Source organism: Parus major, chromosome 8 (genome assembly GCF_001522545.3).
Source record: "Parus major isolate Abel chromosome 8, Parus_major1.1, whole genome shotgun sequence".
NCBI classification, from domain to species: Eukaryota; Metazoa; Chordata; class Aves; order Passeriformes; family Paridae; genus Parus; species Parus major.
Genome location: NC_031777.1, coordinates 8,109,522 through 8,116,663, shown reverse-complemented (window position 1 = coordinate 8,116,663; position 7,142 = coordinate 8,109,522). Strand labels below are relative to the sequence as shown.

At 38.2% G+C, this 7,142-nt stretch overlaps 1 long non-coding RNA gene across 1 annotated transcript in view; it reads right to left on the bottom strand.

Annotated features, from left to right (window-relative positions):
- LOC117244787 overlaps positions 1–5,982 on the bottom strand; it is a 15,164-nt gene extending 9,182 nt beyond the window's left edge. The window contains exons 1-2 of the long non-coding RNA XR_004498528.1: positions 3,397–5,982; positions 2,038–2,117 (exon numbers count right to left, since the gene is read on the bottom strand). This is a non-coding gene — a long non-coding RNA (uncharacterized LOC117244787). The remainder of the gene's footprint in view (positions 1–2,037; positions 2,118–3,396) is intronic.
- Positions 5,983–7,142: the final 1,160 nt, after the last annotated feature.

The window sequence follows — 7,142 nt, the reverse complement described above, 5'->3', positions numbered from 1 at the left end:
GCAGGGAGCACTGCCTCACCTGGTTTCAACAGTACATGAGGATGGTGATAGAATATACTGCAACCCAGGACAGACTGGTTCTGAAAGCAAAGGAGGGAAAGAAGGAGTGTGCAGAATGTGCTCAGAAACAGCCCTCACTCCCCTGCATGCTGCTCCAGACTGTGTTGTCTGCAGCGGGACAAAGCTCTCCTTTGCTTTTAGTTAGTTTTTAGCTAGATGAGGCAGAGAAGTTCCCCAGACTATTTATTTTTTCCCATGGATCTGTTCAAACCTGCTCTGGACTGACAACCCAGACAAACCCCAGGAGCTCACGCCTGTGGCCCACTGGGGCCTGGGCCTCAGAACAATCCAGTGCCAGAGGGACTGATAAGAGACTGAACGAGCCAAGCTACACCACATGAAAGGACTTTCCTGGATTTGCCATCTCTTTGAACAGCAGGAGGTGTTATTGTTTAATATTATTCATTTTTTTTATGCTTGTAGATACTTTGCTTGTTAAATGAACAGTTTTTTCCACTTTTCTTCAAGGGAATCATTTCCCGACCCAGTTAGGGGAGAGGCCACTTAAATTTTATTTCTGGAGGGACCCCATTTGGAGGTTTTCTCCCAAATTTGCCTTAAACCAGGACAAATATATTTATTGGTGCCCAGCATGTGGCCTGAGAAAGTGGAAAAACCTGTACTGATTGCATTTTGGTTGTTCTTAGTCGGTATCAGGATAAAGCAGTCAGTAGCCATGTTGCTTGAATCATGTCACTTGGGGTGGAGGCCTTCATGTGGTTCTGGTCCCTAGGCTTTTTTCAGGTTTTAATACCTTTCTGGTCCCTGGGTTTATTTACTTATCCAGAAATTGCTCCAGTATTGTCCCTATCATGTAGCTTTTACAGTAGAAGGGTACGGATTAAAATAGCCATTGTGCTGGGCTCAGTGATACTGATTTATAGGAAGTTCTAAAGGTACTGAAGTTCTTGCTGGGTATGTTTGACTTATGGTTTCTTCGTCCAACCCTTCCTCTCAGTCCCAGTAGCATTTTTGAGGGATTTATTGGTAATTGAACTCAGTTTGTTAGAGGAGGAGCAGGGGATGAGGCTTTTCAGCCTTTCCTTTCTTTCTTCTCCTTTGAATCTGTTACATCACTTTTAGAGAAAGTTCAATTTCCCCTGAATCTTAAGGAGACCACTTTCCTGGTATTTAATCTGGTAAGCTTCCTCTATATGGTCTGCAGCTTCTCTAGAGTGAGGGCTGAGATATCCAGAGGTATCTCTCTGATGAGACCCCTGGCTCAGGAATAGACCCAGGCATGGAAAATCCTGGGGTGTGGAGAATGGGAGAGAATGGGCTGGACCCTGAAGGGATTTTCTGATCCTCCAGTAATGCATGGGCCAGAGCTTATCTGGCTCTATCACTTTGGACCATTCCAGGAGTGGGTCACACTCCAAGAGCAGGATGACCTGAGGTGTGACTAGAGCATTTACTCTACAGCTTTTTGGCTGTCAGTCTGGGCTCTGAGGAGGCAAGGATGAGAGGGAGGTCTTCTACATGGGTTAATAGAGGATTTATTGCTCTGGGGAATCTTGGGGGCAAAAGACAGAAAATGTGAGCGTGCAACAGCTGGAGGTGGTTCAAAGGGAGGGTACAAAGCATCAGCTAATCAGAGATATCCTGGGGAGGGGTGAAAGGCAGGGTTCACAAAATCATCCAATGAGGGAGGTGGGGGGAGGGAAATGGGGGTCACATGGACTAATCAAACATGGAAATGTAGGGGATTTCTGAAGTGGAATTCCAAGCATGTGATGGATTTAAGGTAGGATTGACAAGACACTCAGGGTAGATTGACAACGTGGGGTGGGAGGGACTAATTTGGATCAAACCATCAATTTGGGCAATAACAAAACATACCATTAACAAGAAATACATTGCAACAGAGAAGTACGCCAGCAAATAAAAGAAAGAAAATGCTTCATAATTAGCTTTAACAGGAATTTGTAAGAATATATAAGAAAGAAGCATCATAAAACTAGCATCACTGTAACTTACCTGAGAACTATGTATTGCAGCACTTGCTTCTTCCAAACTAGGTCTACTTGGCTGGACTGCCTTATTAAAAAGTGTCAGAGCTGGTGGGAAAAAGTTTCAATACAGTACAATTTCAAAATAATTGCTTAATACTCAGATAATGATTAATAAATATGTTTAACTATCCTGAAAACAAGAAGCAATCAAAAACAATGAAGAAAACATATTGAACCAATATTTTACCTCCAATTAATTGAAATCTTTTTCTCTACACTGACTAACACTTCTAGAGATAAGAGCTGATATTTTTAAATGTTTTTCTGAAATTAATACAACCCAAACCTCTGCCTACTTTCAGTTCTCAGCCTGAGGGTGCAGGTACTAGCAAATGTCTCTGAGCACTGAGAAACCTGTTATTATTGATGGTTGTACAATTTTTTAACCATGATAGCACCTTGACTCTTTTCCCTTTTTGTTGTGACAGATAAGCCTAAAATATTTCAGAGTTTGAAAGGGAAGATAAGCAGTAAGCAGAAAAATGTTTGATGATTATTCAAAGCTTATCTGAATTGCCCATACTTCCTGAGACCAGTGTGTGCCGTAAGATCCACTTCCTTCCAAATTCCAAACTGAAAGACAGTTCAGAAGTACCTGGAAAATTGTTTTTAATCTTTGTATGTTGGCACTTTTATCTTTGCAGACTTCAGGTATGACCTGCAAATGCAAAGCTGTGCACAAGTTTAAAAGAAAATTAAAATACTTAATATAACCCTGTACCTTAAACAGTTTGATCTTTGAGGACTATTATGATTTTTATTTGGGACCCCTCAACTGCCATGCTATCCTATCATCTATCACTGGTCTGTCATTTGACTGTCCAGATGACAGATGCTATTGGTCATATCACATGCTTTTGCATCTCCTTAGCTTATTTTTCTATATTTTAAATTATTTTTTTACTGTAGCAGCAAATTATATATTCTAAAAAAAAATCAAGTTCTGTCATGGGAAGAAAGGCACACATAAAAACAAAGTTAGTCTCAACATTCAGGAAGTAAAAAATTCCCAAACCATTATAGGTTTCCTCAGAAAAATTAATTCTAGTTTTACCTTCTACACTACAGAAAGACTGAAAAGCATTTTCAAGGTAGGAAAGTTAAACACTCCAAGCTACTCTGCATTTTCAGCTGTGCTCCTGACTAAAAGCAGAATGAAATTCTTGCTTTATAGTTTCAACCATTGCAGGTGCCCACCCTCAACCCATCCTCACATCTCGTGGAGAAAATGACTGTTGTATAACAAAACCAGAATAATCCATATTTGCCAACCTGCACAAGACATCTTGAAATCTGAACTGAGAAAGAAAATAAATGGATTTACCCATGGCATTTGTGTTGCATGTGCAACACTTGTCAGCATTTAGTGCACAAGCTGAATGTCCAGGAGTCATGTGTAGAGGCTTTTCAAGGTACATGATTGTTGCTAGTGCACATGAAATAGAAGAGTGGATTCAATCACAGCTGCAGAGGTTTTTCATCCGAAGAAGGCAGAAGCCTTTATTTCAGGGTTTTTAAGCCCCTTTTATAAGGTGTTCTGATACAGGTTTAACATGATTGGTAAAGGGAACAACACCTCTCTCATCCCATTGGTGGGACAAGTGAAAACACTCAGGACATCTGTATAATATTGCTTTGGGAACCAAAAACCTATTTACAAAGAACAGTCCTTGGGAGAAAAACTGTTCTCAAGAAACTTTGCCCTGGGAACAGATCAGCCACTGACAGGCTGAAAACTCTCTCAGGCTCAGAAAATCATGTCCACACATGATTATCTCTTTTTCTTCACTTTTCTCTCTTACTTGCACACTGTCCAGCACACCCTATTAATGTACATTTCTCAGGGATTTAAAGGTATTCTAAGGTAGAGTCTGTATTGCCCGATTTGAAAAGTCAAGCGCTTTATCTTCTAGTCACACAGTAAAATCCTTTGAATTTGGGAAAATGTTCAAAGCACAGTCCTCAACTGTCCAAATACCATTTGGGCTTTAATCACTGCCATAGGATCTAGAAATGTCCTGGAATTCAGAAGAACAGAAGCCAGCACATAGAATTTTCTCACAATGGTCTGTTCTCAAAGAATATATTTTTCCTTCATTTTTCTACCCTTGATTTTCCCAAGATCAAAAAATGATATCTAAAACTTTTGTGTTGTATACTTCCATAATTTATTTACCAACATGGTTAGCAGAAATCAACTGTCCTACTTGCACATTTATTTTAACATTTGAAGTACTTTGTAATTACTCAGGACTGGAGTCTGAGTGATTTTTCAATAGTTGATGTCACCTCCCACAAAGTTAACAATTTCCTGTTTGCAATCTGTACCTACTATAAATGTGAAGAGATGGAAAGTCAATGTATCTTAGAGGATGTGTTGACTCATTTATGGAGGGGTTAGGTTTACAAACTGTCTGTGGTTTTTATTTTCTTCTGTTTATGTTTGGAAGGTTGACTCAATCAGCAAAGTGAGCAAAGTACTGATCACTTCAGGAGATTACTTTCCAGTGGGCTGAATAACTTCAGAAAAAAATACCCTAACACCAAGTCCTAATGGTTTCTTTAGAGTTTCTCAAACCTAGTAATTCCGCAAATGCAGGGACGCTTCTATCTACACTGCAGTGCTAGGTGCTATCTAATGTTTGATTTTAAATTCCAGTATACTGATTTGAGTGGATTACTGTTTCTTTTGTGTGTTTGTTTGTTTTTAAATTTACCAAATGTCTTCCTATGCTGAAGATATTTGTCAGACATTAAACAAAAGGTGAGTTGGGGAATACCAGATACTGTTTGTCTATTTTGTAATTTTTATTCTGAGTAGACCTAGAGAAATGTGAAAACAGTTGATCATTAAAGATTAATACTGTGGGAGATTACACTATCAGTTAGAACTGCATTATTTATAGAAAAATACATTAATTTTCAAACTTTTTTCTGACAACTACTCTATCTATAGATTTGAAAATTAAATTGCACTTGAATTAAGGAGTTGGCTCCTACCCTGTTATTCACAGTCAAAGCTACAATCCAGAAGATTCATAGCAACATAGAGAATTAGATGAGGACAAAATTGAAACATTCAGCAATGAAAGATATCAATTAAAAAAGGATAAAAAGCCCTCAACTGTGATTTTTTTTTTTAGTTGTACAGTGGCTCTGGCTGTGGCAAATGCTGCTTAATAGAGATGGTAGCAATAAGAAAGCAAAGCAACTGTATTTCACATAACTAATATTTTTTTTTTTCCCCAGAAAGGCCCATTTTGCACAATCTCAGAATTTTTTATCATGCAGCTATGTCACAGATACATTTTTTTTTAAAAAAAAGGAAATAGAAATGTATGTGATCATTTCTGGCAGTAGACACGGAATCTTTTCAAAGACAAAGCATTATAGATTTCTGGCATCCCATTACTCAGAAACTTAGATATCAGGCTGATGTCAACATGGCCTTTTATAAATTAAGATTCTTCCTTATATTCTTATAAATTAATAGCAAAAAACACATTCTGGCAAACTACAGGGTGGCAGCCAACATTTGTCTTTTCTCTGATTCTAAGGAGTCATTGAGCTTAACAGAAAAACCCTTCAACTCCACATTAGGATTAGAGATTTTGGTAATAGGCTGTCAACATTTTCAGTTTCAGGAATCACCCAAGAGATGAATTCTTAATGAATTAAGCAGGCTGCTAATTTACTGGAATTGTCTCATTGTCCATATGTTTAGTACTTTCTGTAAATGCAGAAATCATTCTTATTATTTTTCCCTTTCCCTGACAACTGTTAATCAAATTGCATTCAGATCTAATTTTACTTACATCTATTTGTGCTTGAGGAGATTTATTTTACTGAAATAATTTTCAATATGAAATTAACATTTCTGGAACGTCTTTTGTTGTTGTTTTTTTTTTTGTGAAAATTCCAAGACATATTCCACAAAAAAGAAAAAAAAAAAGAAAAAAAAAAGAACAACAATGCAACCCCCTTGTTTCTATTTCTAATAGAGCAAAATTAAGTCTTCACTCAGATCAGTTATGTTTTCATAAATATGTAATCACAGCTTAATCATGCTGCTTATAAGGCAGCATCTTTTTACAGCACTCTAACTGATCTTTAAGCAGACTCTGTTGGCTCCAACCTCTTGTCTCCAGAGCAGCAGGTTCCTGCAAGAAGAGATCAGTTTAGACCCTTTGAGACTGCTCCCTTTTAGGAGAGCAAAGCTACTCCTTCTGCCACAACCTGCAATCATAGGCTGGTATCACCTGAGTGACCAAGGATTTAGATCAGAATGGAAAGGATAGCTCATTCTGAGATATTTTTTTGGAAGCACTTTCCCTGTACACTTTAAAGCACTTAGCAGATTTCTAAAACTTACTAAATAAGCAATGAAAAAGGTGTGCTCGGATATTCAAGAATATTTGAGAAATGTTTTCCTTCGTCTTCTCTCATACAACTGCATCTTGAGCAATGTAATTGCAAACTATAAGTGTCAATGTTCTTAAAATTAATATAAAGACTGATTTCTGCATAGCCCAACTACAAATATAAAGTAGGTGCTATTAAAAACGAGATTCACTTAATAAATTATAAAAGGAATTTAATATAAATAAAAAGACAATTAGGAGACAAAAGAAATAAAGCAAAGGGTTAAAACGGCTGGGTGCCCTGGGGGGTTGCCAGGAACACACCTGGTATCCCAGGAATTCTCCCTTTTATCCCCCCCTGCTATGAAGGTCCAATGAATATTCAAAGCGTCCCCTCCTCTGGTTCTGCCTTCTTAGATCACTTATTTTCTGCTGGTCAGCATTTATTTTGCTGGTCATCATTTGGTTTCTTTCCTTCTGCAGATGGTCAGGGCAGATAACCATCCGGGCCCCTCATCCTTGTCCTGAGGGTAGCTGGGCTTCGTATGTTCTCCTGATAACAGCCTGGGCCCCAGTGTCCTCGCCCTCTGGGGTTTCCTCGCCTTGTACCTAGGAAATTATTTTTAAACTTAAAACTTGTTAGCAAGAAAAAGGTACATACATAGCTAAAAAGTATTTAATATGTAATATTCATCTGCGAGAGCCAATA